This window comes from Camelus dromedarius, chromosome 12, assembly GCF_036321535.1.
Source record: "Camelus dromedarius isolate mCamDro1 chromosome 12, mCamDro1.pat, whole genome shotgun sequence".
Taxonomy (NCBI): domain Eukaryota; kingdom Metazoa; phylum Chordata; class Mammalia; order Artiodactyla; family Camelidae; genus Camelus; species Camelus dromedarius.
In genome coordinates, this window is record NC_087447.1 from 55,474,446 (window position 1) to 55,490,508 (window position 16,063).

General features: G+C 39.4%; 1 long non-coding RNA gene and 1 pseudogene across 3 annotated transcripts in view; one reads left to right on the plus strand and one right to left on the minus strand.

Moving 5' to 3' along the window:
- LOC116155405 (uncharacterized) overlaps positions 1–16,063 on the minus strand; it is a 360,132-nt gene that overhangs the window by 290,622 nt on the left and 53,447 nt on the right. For all 3 annotated transcript variants that reach the window (XR_004139321.2, XR_010383250.1, XR_010383249.1), the window contains exon 6: positions 13,844–13,974. This is a non-coding gene — a long non-coding RNA (uncharacterized LOC116155405). The remainder of the gene's footprint in view (positions 1–13,843; positions 13,975–16,063) is intronic.
- LOC105098279 (glycine cleavage system H protein, mitochondrial-like) lies at positions 4,411–4,968 on the plus strand (annotated as a pseudogene).

Below are 16,063 nucleotides of genomic sequence, written 5' to 3' on the forward strand. Positions count from 1 at the left end.
GACGTTAAGTATGTCTGTAATCATTGGATAAATGTGTGTCCCCCGTAGGCTGACAGCTGCAAGATGTCAGGGTGGGACCACATCTGGTTTGCTTCCAGAGTGTCTCCCACACCTTGCTTAGGTCCTAGGATATCACAGGCACCGAAAATGCCTATGTGCTGTCCAAGTGCCGGAATTTAAGTCTCCAATACTGATATAACCCTCATTCAAAAGATCCAAGGGGCTCAATGAACTTCAATTCAGCATTTATAAAGTGTCAGGGACTGTAAAAGGAGATGCAGAGTATGACGCAAAATCGCTGCTCTTAGAAAACTTGCATTCTAGCAAAAAAGACAGGTATATACCCGACAGGGCTGGCTGTAATTTGCTTTCAGTCAATTTCATGTGCCAGTTACACAACCTAATTTCTTTCCTACACACAGTTCTGAAGTCTGTTTTCTTTCTTTTCATGCCAGTCTCCATGTTTCTTTCTCTCTTTCAGTATGAGGGGAGCTACCTTGAGACCATCTGAAATACAGGCTTAAATGGGGGAAATAACACTTTTAATTTGGTGTTTTCTTAATGTCCCTTTATTTAAAGAAGTAATCTTCATGTGATGAATAATTCAAATTTTCTCAGCCACATATTCTTCTGTTGCATAAAACAGATCCCCTTCCACAGACCCCTGGTCTATTATAAGAACAAAAAAATAAACTTCTATTGTGTTCCCCCATTACATGTGTGGATCCTTTGTTACCAGAACCGAGCCTACACACATGAAGTTGAAAACAGACAATACTAGAAGGCAGAATGAAGTAAATGCTTGGTAGAGATGTAAGTCATATGCTTAGAAAAGCACAGATAAAGAGATGATGATATTTTCTGCTTAATAATTTATTGTCCAGCATGTCAGATTTTATCCTCACAATAACACTGCTGAGTATATTTTATCTCCTTTGTATAGCTCAGGAGACTGGAGATTGAGAGTAGAAAAATTAAGGAATTTACACAATATCACAAAGCTAAGTATTAGTAGAAATGGGATACAAATTTAAGTGCCCCTTCAAAGCCCTTAATCTTTCCAAAACACCATGTTATCCCCTGCAGTGGAGTTCCAGGATGACTTGAGAGGGGGCTGGTGTATGTACTGGGCCTGGGATAATGCAAAGGATACACCAACCAAGTATCAGAGCAGCCGAGGGTATCCCACTGATATCACACTTTTTCGCAAATTAAGCTTTGCCTAAGTGACCGAGAAGTTAGACCATGATGGCTACCAATCGGAAACAAAACTTGTTTAATACATAAAGCCACTTTCTAGGGAGATAATTAATATCCTCAAGCTGAGTATGCATTTGTCCTTTTCTTCTGGGTACACAAGTCATTGGGATGATGAGCCCATCTGCCATCTGTCTGGGTACATAGTAACTGCCAAGAATCAGGTGCTGAAACTCTTTGCAGAGTGAGGACACTCCAGTATCAGCAGTTGGCTTGAGTCTCCTTGTATCGAACACATCAATTAAGGAGACTAATTAGGCTTCTGTTAGATTCCAGTGGGATTCATTAAAAGAAAATCTTGTAAGATATTTTATCCCAGAACATGTATTTGGATAATCCAGAAGAGTGATTTAATTAGGGGATTAAAAACTCATTGATGTGGATTCCAGAACGAAATTGTTTCCATCAAAACAAGGTAGAGATCGCTGTTCTGGGGGGAAAAAAAAAAAAAAAAGCCACGCCAAGGGTCCTTCTGCCTTCCTTTTTAATGGGCAGATGCCTGCAGTGATTCATTTCTTAATTACTTTAGGTCCAAACATATAGGAGTAATTTTCATTGAGTCTTTCCTGCCATGATTAAACCATATTGATATTATAGTTTTCAATTCACAGATACACCAAGACCTCCCAATGTTGCAATGTTGGGGACCTGGATCCTTCAACAAAATCCACATTCAAGGTCATCTTTATACTGCAGTTCTGTGTCCCCCTCCCAAATTGTGAGCAAGGCACAAGCTGTGTCACATAATGTTAAAGCCAACGCAGCATCTGCTATATTGTGCTATAATCCAGAATCTACAACTGCTCCAGGCAATGGAAGACTACTCGAAATTTGTATGTACCCCACATTGCCCCAAGCTTCAGGCTCTCCCCATAAATGAGGTTCAGGTCACAGTTAACAGTCAAAATCCAAATTCCACCCTTTCCTGCCTCCATTTCTGTATGTAGAACCTCATCTTCTGCAGAACAATTGCAGGGTCTTTCTAAGAATTGCCAGAATGTGTCTCATCTGTGCTCGGGAGAAAAGTCAGGCAACCCCCATGTGGGAGCCACCGTCTCTCTCCTCTTCCCACCCTCTTATCCACTGTCCAAAAATTCAGATCCAGAATTAGTGGGGACTGGATGAGGATACAAACTGAAATAGCAGATGCCACACTCAACTCAAACCTGCCCCTCCGAACCTACTACCAAGACCTCCAGGTTGGGTCTAGTCTGTCCAAGGGGGCTCCTTTTCCCATCAGGGTAAGGTCTTGTTTACAAGGATCCCCTGACCCCCCAGCAAATAGGTTTCTGATGAGCTGGACCCACCTGGGCAGTGGACAGCTGTGTCTTCTCAGACTAGTCCAGGCTGGTGAGGACTTCCTTTCAAGACGGTGGAGTAAAAGCAGCTGGAGGTCACCTCCTGGCACAGATACACCAAGACCATGACTAACTGCAGAACAACTAGCGATCAAAAAGACTGGAAACTACCAGAAAGGATTTTCTATAGCTAAAATCTTAAAGAAGAAACCACGATGAGACTGGTAGGAGGAACAGATTCTGGATATGATCAGATCCCATACTCGCCAGGTGGGTGACCCTCAAACTGCAGAGTAGTTCAGGCTGGTAATGATGCTTTCACACTCTCACACAACATGTCGTCTACCTGCATATCATTTGTCAGAGCCCACGTCATATCTTTACTGTGCAATTGATTAAAATATGTATCTCCCACCCCAGACTGTAAGCCAGGGAAGAAGTGACTGTGCATTGCACCCATCACTGCATCCTCACTGCTCAGCACAGAGCCTGGCAAACAGAGAAGGCATTCAACGAACATTCACTGAGTGAAAAGACTTAAGCTGGGAATGCTTCTTTCCCCCTTGGTCCTTCCCTGGCTTCTAACTGCTTGCGCTCTAGAAGAATAGCTAGTTGGGCCAGGAATTATTGTAATGAAGAAGAGGATTCCTCTTCTGCTAGAAAAGTGAGCTTCTGCTTAAATTAATAGACATTATCACTTACTACATGCCAAGCACCTTCTAAGCATATTTTCTCCTTTAATCCTCATAATAACCATATGAGGTAGATCTTTTTATTCCTGATCTTTCCTAGAAGAGAGACCCAAAATAGAGAAGTTAAATAACTTGCTCAAATAGTAAGAAACAGCAAATGGTAAAGCCAGGCAGTCCTGCTAGAATGTCTACCCATGCTTTGCTGTGAAAGGACTGCCTTGAATCCCTCAACCCAGAATGGCTGCCCTGCATCTATCTGGCCACACCTGAACTGGCCCTACTGAACAAGTCTGTGGAGGACAAAAGTTGAAGCCAGTTTGTTGGGAAATTTGTAAACATTATGGGGCAAAGACCCTTTGTTTTCTTAGATTCAAAACCAGGAGAAATAGTCATGGTGGTGACTGGACACAGACCCCAGCATGGCACCACAGAGGGTTTTCCTAATAGGCAGTGACAGTAGTAAGGAGTCTCCTATACCACCTGTTAGTAGAAGCCCTGTGAGAGCCCAGTGGGTGGGAGAGGTGAAGCAGCTGGTTCAGCAAAAGTCCTGCCTTCACAGAGTGTGGCAGCCAGCAGCAGAGATTAAAGACAAGCTCCAACTTTTTGCAGGCAGTGTCAAGGAAGATGCTTGGTGGGTGGGAAGGAAGGTTGATATAGAATAGTCGGAGTCCCTGCTCTCAAGCAATCCAGAGACAGCCATGGGAACTCAAAAATGCAATGTGGAATGGCAGGTGAGGGCATTCAGCGGGTCACAAACTCCAAGTGCATCAGAATCAACCGGAGAGCTTGTTAAAACACTTGGGCTCCATTCTCAAAATTTCCAATTCGTTAGATCTGGAGTGGGCTCCAAATTTTGCGTTTTTAACAAGTTTTCTGGTGATTCTGATGCTGCTGGTTGGGATCATACATGGAGAATCATAACCCTAAAGGATTATATTAGTGCTGCATTGGCAAAGCTACCCACTGAGAAGGAACTGTCCTCAGGGGGTGGAGGCTTCTCTGAATCAAGAGTCAGGAAAAGGAAGGGAGCCAGGGAGCCTCCTCTGCAGTATGCTACCCGTCCTTCCCCAAGGATTTTCTCTTCCTATCATATTGATCTTAAAAGGTGCTTGCTGCATTAGTTTGAAAACAGACAAGTGTTTCTATACCATCAAAAATAAACAATGGAGGGGCCCGGGTGCCGAGGGTGCTGCTCCGCAGCCCTCGGCACCCCTGCGAACACGGCGCTGCTGGCGGCGCGAAGCGAGCGGGCCACGGTCTCCGCGCCCGCCGCACCCTGCCTGCCCCGGCGCTGGGGGCTGCGACCAGCGCCAACCAGACGCTGCGCACGGGCCGGGCTCTGCTCTCCGTGTGTAAACTCACAAACAAACATGAATGGATAAGGACAGAAAACGATGTTGGAACAGTGGGAATCAGCAATTTTGCACAGGAAGCTTTGGGAGATGTTGTTTACTGTAGTCTGCCTGAAGTTGAGGCAAAATTGAACAAACAAGAGGAGTTTGGTGCTTTGGAAAGTGTGAAAGCTGCTGGTGAACTCTATTCTCCTCTATCAGGAGAAGTTACTTAAATCAGTGAAGCTCTAGCAGAAAATCCAGGACTTGCCAACAAATCTTGTTATGAAGATGGTTGGCTGATCAAGATGACTCAGTAACCCTTCAGAACTAGATGAACCAATGAGTGAAGAAGCATATGAGAAATGCATAAAATCTACTGAAGAGTGAAAATGGAACCCTTAAATAAACTAGTCTGAGACAACTTAATCTAGCATAGTTGTCTTAAATTAGTGGTAGATAGAAAAAAATTTTAAAAGAGCTTTTAGTAAAAGAAACTACTTGCAACAATGTTACCAGAAGAAAAATATCCCTTAACTTACTAATGGCTTTAGATAAATACTATGCATCTTTTTCACAGCACCCTATGATTTTTAGGCTAAGCTCCATTTATAATATTCAGAGTTCCTGAAATTACCTGTGGTAAAACTAGTTATAATTATAAAAAGTATATAATTCAATGGTAACATTGTCATCATAATTATTATATAATAGTGTAACTTGCTTACATCCATCCCTGGATTTGGGTGAAAATACTTAATGATCTTCCCACTGGAAATAACTGGCAGTAGAGAAAAATTTTTGTTAGTTGTACAGTGTCAGATGAAGAACAAACAATACTATCTAAATTTTGCAATATATTGTGTTTGCTGGTGCTATTTTTATACAGTGAAGCAATAGCTTTGCAGGAAAATAAGAAACAGTTTAATAAAATATTCAACTTATTAAAATAAATAAATAAATAAATAAATAAACAATGGAGGAGTGGGAGCATAGCTCAGTGGTAGAGCAGAGGCTTGGCATGCACAAGCTTCTGGGTTGAACCCCCAGCACCTCCATTTTTTTAAAAAAAATTTAATAAATAAAAATAAAATAAAAAATAAACAATGGAAGGGTGAAGTAAATACAAAATATCTTTTTGTTAAGGTGGGAGGAAGAAGGAAGACTGTATCCATAACTTCTGGGATTTCAGACTCTAGATACCATGACCGAAAAACAGGAAAAGAAGGCACAAGGGAGCACAAACAGCACACAGATGAAACAGACCAAAGCTAGCCTAACTTGGTTTTAACCAAGCCTGGTACAGGCAAGTCAGTATGAGAGCTACTCTACATCAAGCAGCCCTCATATCAAGTAATATCAAAGAAACAACAGTGACTGAATGCTTGCTATGTGGCACTGCCAAGTGCTTTGCAGGGATTAACTCATTCACTTCTCTCAACATTCTCATGACTGCTATTTCTCAAATGAAGAGACCAAAGCTGACAGAGGTTAAGCATCTTGTCCAAGTTTGCACAGCTGGTAAATGAAGGAGTCAGGTGATGAGATGACAGAGCAGGAGGACACTGAGCTCACCTTCCCCCACAAACACATCAAAAACACATCTACACGTGGAGCAATTCTCACTGAAAACAAACTGGAAACTGGCAGAAAGACTCCTACAATCACGGTTATAAAGAAAGGTTTACATGGAGTCGGGTAGGAAGGGAAGAGAAGCGATCAGGTAAGAACCCCTGCCCCTAGGAGGGGACAGAGAAGAGGACAGAGACATCATAGACTTGAGATCCCTCCCTGGGGATTGAAGGATTCAAACAACATATTGGGTACCCCAGCCCTGGGGTCTGACACAAGGAAGATGAATCCCTTTAGCTGGTTTGAAAACCAGTGGGACTTACAGGAGGGCTGTAAGAAACCTAGATTCTGCTCTTGAAGAGCATGCACACCCTTGCTTACTCCTAGGAACAAGGTAGAAGAAACAGATAAAAACTGCTCAGCTTTGGCCAGTTTCCCATGACCTCCCCAGCATATGCCCCAGACAAAACTGAGTACCCACCCCAGCCCCTCTAGCTCCTGCAAAGCTCCCCACTACAGCAAATGCTGCCATTGTTGGGGAATGTGCATGCGTGAGGGGGACTGAACTGAGCTGGCTCCAACCCAGCACTGCATCTGAATAGGGTAAGGATGGTCATTGCTGGTGGTCACAGAGGCAGCAGATCAGGAGCTGTCTGGAGCTCTGACTGATGTGCGAGGATTATCGCAGTACACACCCTAGCCCACACCAGGCACACACTCTGGCCCCTTGTGCTCCAGCACTGCTCCCCTCTGTGGCAAAGGCTCAGGGTAGGGAGAGCACAAAACTAAAATGAAACCAGCTCATATCTGACCCTCAGGGTTTCTGCTCCAGCATCTTGGGACCTGACGCCACCCCCAGTAAAGCAGAGACAGTCAGTGAGCATAGGAGAAGCCCCAGCTCACACCTGGCTCTGGCTCTGGCTCTAGCCCCTCCTTCTCCAGCCACACCTCCCAACAAAGTGATAGCTGCCAGCTTACCCTGGGGGAAGATGTGACTTGTGCGTCAGATCCAGATCTCCCACCAAAGCCACTGGACACACGCCAACTGCATAGGATGCTGCCATACAAGGACACCCCTTCAAGACTAGGATAGGTAACGGTTTCACCTAACTTCATACAGAAGTAGAAAGTTAAACAAAATGAGAAGACAGAGGAATTTGTTTCAAACAAAAGAATAATTTAAAAAAAAAAAAAAACCTGAAAAAACAACTAATGAAACAGAGATATACAGTTTACAAGATAAAAAGTTCAAAGCATTAGTAATAAGAATGCTAACTGAAGGTGGGAAATAATAGATGAATACAGTGAGAATTTTAACAAGGAAATAGAAAACATAAAAAAGAACCACTCAGAGCTGAAGAATACAATAATTGAAATGAAAAACACACTGGAAGGAATTAATAGCAGACAAGATGATACAAAAGAATATATAAGTGATCTGGAAAAAAGAATAATAGAAATTGCTCAATCAGAATAACAAAAAGGAAAACATTTTAAAAAATGAAGACAGTTTAAGGGACCTTTGGGACAACATCAAACATCCTAACATTTGCATTGTAGGAGTCCCAGAAGAAGAGAGAGTGAAAGGGGTAGAAATTTTTTTTGACAAAATTATGGAAGAAAACTTCCCAAACTGAAGAAGGAAACAAATATCCAGGCACAGAAAGCACAAAGAGTCACAAATAAGATAAACCCAAAGAGATCAATACCAAGACATGTCATAATTACAATGGCAAAAGTTAAAGAGAGAATTCTAAAGACAGCAAGAGAAAAACAAAGAGTCACATATAAGGGAATCCCCATAAAGCTATCAGCTGATTTTTCTGCAGAAATTATGCAGGCCAGAAGAAAGTGGCATATTTATATTATTTGTGATATATTTAAAGTAGTGAAATGAAAAACCTGCAACCTAAAATACTCAGCAAGATTATCATTCAGAATTGAAGGAGAGATAAAGAACTTTTCAGACAAGCAAAAATTAAGAGTTCATCAACACTACACAAATCCTAAAAGAAATGTTGAAGGATCCTCTCTAAGTGGAAGAGAAAAGGCTGTAACAAGAAGTAAAAATTTATAGGACAGGAAAAGTCCCACTAGTAAAGGCAAATACATAGTAAAGGTTGTGAATCAACCACTTAAATTAACTAGTACAAAGGTTAAAAGACAAAAAAAAAAAATTATAAAATCAACTTTAACTACCATAAACAGTGAAGGAATAAAGTGGAGATGTAAAATATGACACAAAAAACACAAAATGTGGGAGAGTGGAATAAAAAAAAAAGTAGGTCTTTTAAATGAGTATCAGTTTAAAACAAGTAGATAAAGTTATAGGTCAACATATATGATTCCCATGGTAACTACAAATCAAAAACCCATGATACACAAAAACTAGAGAGAAAGGAACACAAACATTTCACTAAAGAAAATCATCAAATCACAAGGCAAGAAACTAAAAGAAAAAGAAAAGAAGAGAGAACTACAAAAACAACTGGAAAACAAGTAACAATATGGCAGTAAGTACCTATCAATAATCACTTTAAGTGTCAAGGGACTTAACACTGCAATCAAAAGACATACCATGGCTGATTGGGGGAAAAAAAAAAGGACCCAGCTATACGCTGCTCACAACAGACTGACTTCAGAGCTAAAGACACAGACAGGTTGAAAGTGACAACATAGAAAAAGACATTTCATGCAAATGGAAGCAACAGAAAAGTAGGATAAGCAATACTCATATCTAGACAAAGTAGGCTTTAAAACAAAGTCTATAACAAAGACAAAGAAGGGCATCATATAATGATAAAGGTATTAATATAAGAAGATATAACATCTCTTAATATATATGCACCTAATATAGGAGTACCTAGTTATAGAAAGGAAATATTAACAGACATAAAGAGAGAAACTGATAATAATAGAAGGGGACTTTAACACCCCACTTACATCAGTGTAAAGATTATTCAGAGAATCAATGAGGAAACAGTGGTCTTATAATTGACACATTAGACCAGTTGGACTTAATAGATTCCTATAGGACACTCCATCCAAAAACAGAAGAGTACACATTCTTTTCAGGTACACATGGAACATTCTCCAGGACAGATCACATACTAGGCCACAAAACACATCTCAACAGATTTAAGAGGACAGAAGTTATATAAAGCATTTGTTATGACCATAAGGATGTTAAACTAGATATCAATTACAGGAAGAAAATTGGGAGAAACACAAACACATGGATAATAAACAATATGGCTACTAAAAAACCAATGGGTTGATGAAGAAATCAAAGAGGAAATCACAAAATACCTCAAGACAAATGAAGATAAAAACACAACTTTTCAAAATCTATGGAATACAGTAAAAAATTAGTTCTAAGAGGGAAGTTTATAGCAATAAAGGCCTATCTCAAGAAACAAGAAGGGGAGGGTATAGCTCAGAGTAGAGTGTTCTTAGCATGCATGAGGTCCTGGGTTCAATCCCCAGTACCTCCATTAAAATAAATAAATAAATAATCCAAATTACCTCCTCCTCAAGAAATAAGAGAAAACTCAGATAACCTAACCTACCATCGACAGAAGTTAGAAAAATAAACAAACAAAGCCCCAAGTCAGCAGAAGGAAGGAAACCATAAAGATCAGAGAGGAAATAAATAAAAAAAGACACAAAAAGCAACAGAAAAGGTCAATGAAATCTAGAGCTCGTTTTTTGAAAAGATAAACAAAATTAATAAGCATATGGCCAGGCTCATTAAGAAAAACAGAGAGAGGACCTAAATAAACAAAATAAGAAATGAAAGAGGAGAAATTAAAACTAATAACAGAGATATAAAAAATCATAAGAGAATACAATAAACAGTTACATGCCAAGAGACTGGACAACCTAGAAGAAATAGATAAATTTCTGGAAACATATCCTCTTCCAAGTGTGAATCAGGAAGAAATGGACAATCTGAACAGACCAATCACTAGAAGTGAAATTGAATTAGTAATAAGAAAACTCCCAGTAAACTGAAGTCCAGGACCAGGAAGCTTCACAGGAGAATTCTACCAATCAGACAAAGAAGAGCTAATACCTATCCTTCTAAAACCATCCTACAAAATTGGAAGAGGAAGTAACACTTCTAAAATCATTCTTTGAGGCCACCATTAACCTGATACCAAGATCAAAGACTACAAAACAGGAAAATTACAAGCCAATATCTTTGATGAGTACAGATGTAAAACTCCTCAACAAACATTGATATTAGTTAGTAAACCAAATTCAATGATATATTAAAAGGATCATACACCATGACCAAGTAAGATTTATTCCAGGGATGCAAGGATGGTTCAACATTTGCAAATCAATCAATATGATACACCACATTAATAAAACAAAGGATAAAAATCACATGATTATCTCAATAGATGCAGAAAAATCATTTGACAAAATTCAACATTCATTCATGATAAAAAAAAATCTCTCATCAAAGTAGGATAGAGGGAACACATCTCAATATAATAAAGGCCATTTATAATACAACAAACCCACAACTAACTAACATCATACTCAATGGTAAAAAGCTGAAAGCTTTTCCTCTAAAATCAGGAACAAGACAAGGGCGTCCACTCTTGCCACTTCTACTTAACATAGTAACATAGTATTTAATAAAAGAAGTCCTAGCCACAGCAATCAGACAATAAAAAGAAATAAAAAGCATCCAAATTGGAAAGGCATTAGTGAAACGGTCACTATTTCCAGATAACATGATACTATATACAGGAAACCCTAACGTCTCCACCAAAAAAATTACTAGAACTAATAAATGAGTTCAGTAAACTTTCAGGATACAAGATTAATATATAGAAATCAGTTGCTTTTCTACATACTAATAATGAACAATCAGAAAGAGAAAGCAAGAAAACAATCCCACTTAAAACTGCATCAAAAAGAATAAAATACCTAGGAATAAACTTAACCAAGGAGGTTAAAGACTTATACTCTGAAAACTACAAAACACTGATGAAATAAATTGAAGACTATACAAAGAAATAAAAGATAACCGGTGTTCATGAATTGGAAGAATTAATATTGTTAAAATGGTCAGACTATCCAAAGCAATCTACATATTTAATGTAGATTAAAATTATCAAAATACCCAAATATCCTATCAAAATATCCAGTGGCCTTAAATAAGGGAAATTATCCAGATAGGCTTAATCTAATTACATAAGCATTTAAAAGCAGAGAACTTTATCTAGCTAGTAAAAGAAGAAGGAGAAAGACTCAAACCGTGAGGACTTGACAAGCTAGCCATCAAAGTCACTGCTGGCTTGAAAACAGAGGAGCTACTTGTAAAGGAATGTGGACAGCTTGTAGGGGGAAGAGGGGAGCTGGGCTGACAGCCAGCCAGGAAATGGGACCTCAGTCCTATAACGGTGGGAACTTGAATCTGCCAGCCTCAATGAGCTTGGAAGTAGACATCCCAGCCTCCACCCAGAGCCACCAGATAACAACCCAACCCAGCTGACACTTTGATTTCAGGCTTAGGAGACCCTGAACAGAGAACCCAGTTAAGCCTACCCATACTTCTGAGCTCCAGAACTGTGCGCCAATAAACGGGTGTTGTTTTGTCACTAAATGTGGTGATTTGTTACAGCAGCAATAAAAAACTAGTATATAGCCAAAGAGGAACACAGCCGCTGCCAGAATCAAAGACCCACATGGTTTCCTCCTACCAGCGCCTCCCACTGGTCAGGACATTGAGATCACAGGCTGAAGTCAGTCTCCCAGAGCCTCACTCAAGGAAGGTACCAACAGGTTCCAGGCCCAAGCATGAATTGGGATCTTGTGGAGAATAGCTTATATAAATTTAGGACCCTATCAAGACACAGAATCCAAACTTATAATCACAAAGTTAATCACTATACAAGAATTTATTTCAAATTTTTAAAAATCACACCAAATAACAGATTTATGAAAGCTATCAAATGCCACAAACATCACAAAATTCTAAAAAGTAAATTAGTATTTTTCTTCACTGCTCTTAAAATGCTTTTGTCCTACATTTTGACTATGTTTTTGTTAATTGCACCATCATATGGCAATGATATTGCAATATTATTTTCTATGGAGAAAATAGACAATTTAGTCTTTCCTCTAGCATGAGTGATTTTTTTTCTCTATATTTTAGGAAAGTATTTTTCACCTTCACAAATTGTTATTGATAGTGTCATGTGAAATTTTAGAATTGCTGTCAAAATTTGGGAAAACCTCTATTAATTTTCTTTCATGTGTGAACTTTAAGATTTCAAAGTATTTCACAATTTTTCTGTGTGCAGTGACTAGTCTTAAATCATCCTTGAATTATCATTTTCATTAACCAGTTTGCTGTCAATATTCTTGCTGTCATGGAGATTTTGAGCTTTATATCATTTTTTCAATGTCTGAATATTGTGTCAAATTATCAAGAAATTTAAATCTTTTCTGATATGTTCATATAATTCACTACTCTTTAGCAAATGGATTACCAAATAATCCAAGAGACTACTAGTTACTTCTATTTGCAATTTCTTTCTTCTAGTGAACTACTATTTTGGGCATGATCTGAAAAAAAAATTTGTTTCAAATAACTTCTTATAGTCATAATAATTTTTATTATTTTCCTCATCTTATTTATTGCTTTCATATTTGATATTCTGTTACTTTTATCTGTATTTTCTCTCAGTTCCTTGAAAATAACTAAATTTAAAGTTGTCAAAGTAAGGTAAACTCAGAAGTCTGTAATTTCTGTAATTCAACTGTTTTGAAGTGTTCCAAAACATCTTTCAGAAATGCCCTTTAAATGTATATTAAAGTTTTATCAATTAAACTATTTACATCAAAAAGGGGAGACATGTAAAGTGTTTAGGATTATATATGCTTTTTAAAAATTATCAAGTATATTTCTGACAAGAGAGAAATTCAAGTTTAACAAAGCATCAATGAGAGCTGAATATTCTCTAGTTTTATACATTCAATAGATTAGAAGAAATTTCTACAGACCATCTTCTGACTCCATACATATCAAACTTTGTTTCTTCTCTACTACTCATATTTTTCCTGGACCAGGCACTTTAGAACAGATTCTATTGCAATACAACCTCTAACCAGGCACCTTCTTTTAACAACTGCACAGTGAGTGTATGAATACTCCTGGAAACCACTGCTATGCTAAACAGCTAGCAATAACTTAATTCTCCATGGAAGAGAGAAAAGACCACATAAACATATTCACTAAACTCAAACCAAATGCATTCCACACAACTTCCCATTAGATGGATCCAAAAAATCCCATGGCCTCTCCAGTAGCATCCAATACAAAGTAAAGTGTGATGGAGGGGAAGTTGAAAAGGTAGGAGACAGCCATCCTTACCAATTGCATGCAGTTGAGAATACCTTCTGCAAATGGCACAAAATATAACCATATGAACACACATTCACACACACAGATACACACACCCTTGGCCTTGGAAGGGTCTTGTGCAAGTGAAGAGCCCTAAAGATAGAGTTTCACTGGCTTCATAGTAAACCTGTCTTGAATTCCCATGGTTGATCTGATTAGCACAACCAGCACACACACACCTGTATTGGTTAAGTTCACCATAACTTCTGTAACAAACAAATGCAAAGCTGAGTTACAACTCAAGCATAAGAGAGGTTTATTTCTTACTTGTATAAAGTCCAAAAGAGATTTTCTTCACTGGCTGGCAGCTCTCCTCTAAGTGATGACTTGGAGACTCAAGATTCCTTCCCTCTGTGGCTCCACCTTCAACACAAGAATTCCAAGATTGCCATGCCCATCTGCATCAAAGCACAAAGGAGAAAAAGCATGGAGATCACACATGGGAAGTTCTAGGGGCCCAACATACAACTGAAGCATATGACTTTCATTCACAATCCATCACCTAAAACTTAGTCACATGCACACATCTAACTACAAACTGGGAGCTGAGAGTGGAAGCCATGCTTTGTTGCAGTTCAGGTTTGCAAGGGGTTCCCAGCTTTCATCCTGCTTCACTCTGCCATCTGTTTATAAGCAGAGAAGGTGGACAGTTACGTCAGTCTCCATCTGGTGGTTGCAGGGTAGGCACAAATTTAAGAGAGGAAGAAAACAAATCCATTCCTATTATCCTTATGCCAATAAAGCTACTGACAAAAGATGGAGTCCTTTGCACGTGTCATCACTAGGTGGCTCTTTAGGCCGTCAGATGCCGAAAGTTTTGATTTGAGATGCTTTTCAGTGAAGCAGGATAAAAGGATTTTCCAGTCATCTGAGCAGAGACATAAATGGCCCTATTCTTCCTGGCCTCATCCGAAGAATGAGTCTGGGCCTGCCTATACCTCAGGAAGATTAGCAACTGAGAGAAAAGAGAGGTCAGTGCAGTTAAGCAGGGCATGGAGGATGCCTACTGGAGGCAGAGACGCTGAGCCGTCTATGCCAGGCCAAAACCCTGGCTCTGGCCTGAATGTTCAGTAGGACTTCATCTCTCCCTATCTCTGTTTTATCTTCATGAAGGGGAGACTATAACACTACAGGAATTTAATACAGTTTTCCAGCTTTTGCAAGTGCTTTCCCAAACGCCCTCACCTTTGTCATCATGACCTCCCAGTGAGGTCAGCATTAAGCATTGTTGGTCCCACTTTGCATGTGGGGAAACTGAGGGACTAAAATGAAAATTAACTTGCCTGAGATCAGAAGGCAAGTTAGAGGCAGATGCAGAACTTGTGATTCTTTACGTTGTTACATTGCATTTTATAAAATACTGCCAATGCTTCAATTCCCTGACTCCTCACTACAGCATAATGAAGTAAGAGGGACAAGTAGTGCCATCACAATATTCATTTCATAGAGGAAAATACTGACATTCAGGGAGGTTTAAGCAACCTGCCCATTTTGGCAGGGCTAAGGCTGTAATTCACATTTCCAGATTTCCTCTTTTTTCCCTCTCTCTCTCTTTTTTTTTTTTTTTTTTTTTTTGGTGGTGGGTAGATAATTAGGTTTATTTATTTATTCAACAGAGGTACTGGGGATTGAGCCCAGGACCTTGTGCATGCTAAGCATGCACTCTACCACTGAGCTATACTCTCCCCACCAGGTTCCTTCTTAAAACAGGCTTTTTAACCTTAACATCAAACACTTTAATGGCCAAAAGGCCAATTTTCTCCACTCACTGCCACATAGAGTATAAATATTTAAATTTTTTTTAATATTTAGAAAAGAATCTCTTCCTTTCTCTCATCAAACATGATCCTATAATTTTGTCCAGTGTCAAGATTAGCCCTGTCTTTCATATGCTGTAGTTGAACATTTTGTAAGTTATGTGAATAAGGAAAATAGAAAAACAAAAAAGGCATTGACAGAGGCTGGGGAGCAAGCAGGTAATAGAATAAACAGCCAGTCCTCCAGTACCCTCACAAGATGCACATGGCACACAAAAGTGGTTCTCAAACTGGGCTCCATCCCTGGCCTGGCTGCAGCAACCACTTCAGCTAGTATTGGTGGAGCTGAGGCTGTTTTTCCAGCCCTCCCCTCACGCCAGGTGTTCTGAAGATCAGTCAGGACTGAGGACCAGTCTGCTCTCCAAGGGAAGTACATGACTTGCTCTTTGAAGTTGTGTTTGAAACTATTCCCTTAGCCGAAAGGAAATGACAATCTCACACAGAAGAAATAATATCACTCTGACCTAAAAGTCAGCTGCAAGTATTAGTTTACAGTGGAGAATCTTCAAAGAGTCAACAGGACTTTGATCTTCCTCAAACTCCATATTAAAGGGAAATAAATTCACAGCTAAGGAGGGGATTGTTCTCTGACTATGTGATTTTCAGATTTCACTAACATTTACTAATGTCTTGAAGGCAGCAGATGCTCTGCTGGAAGCTGTTTACATTC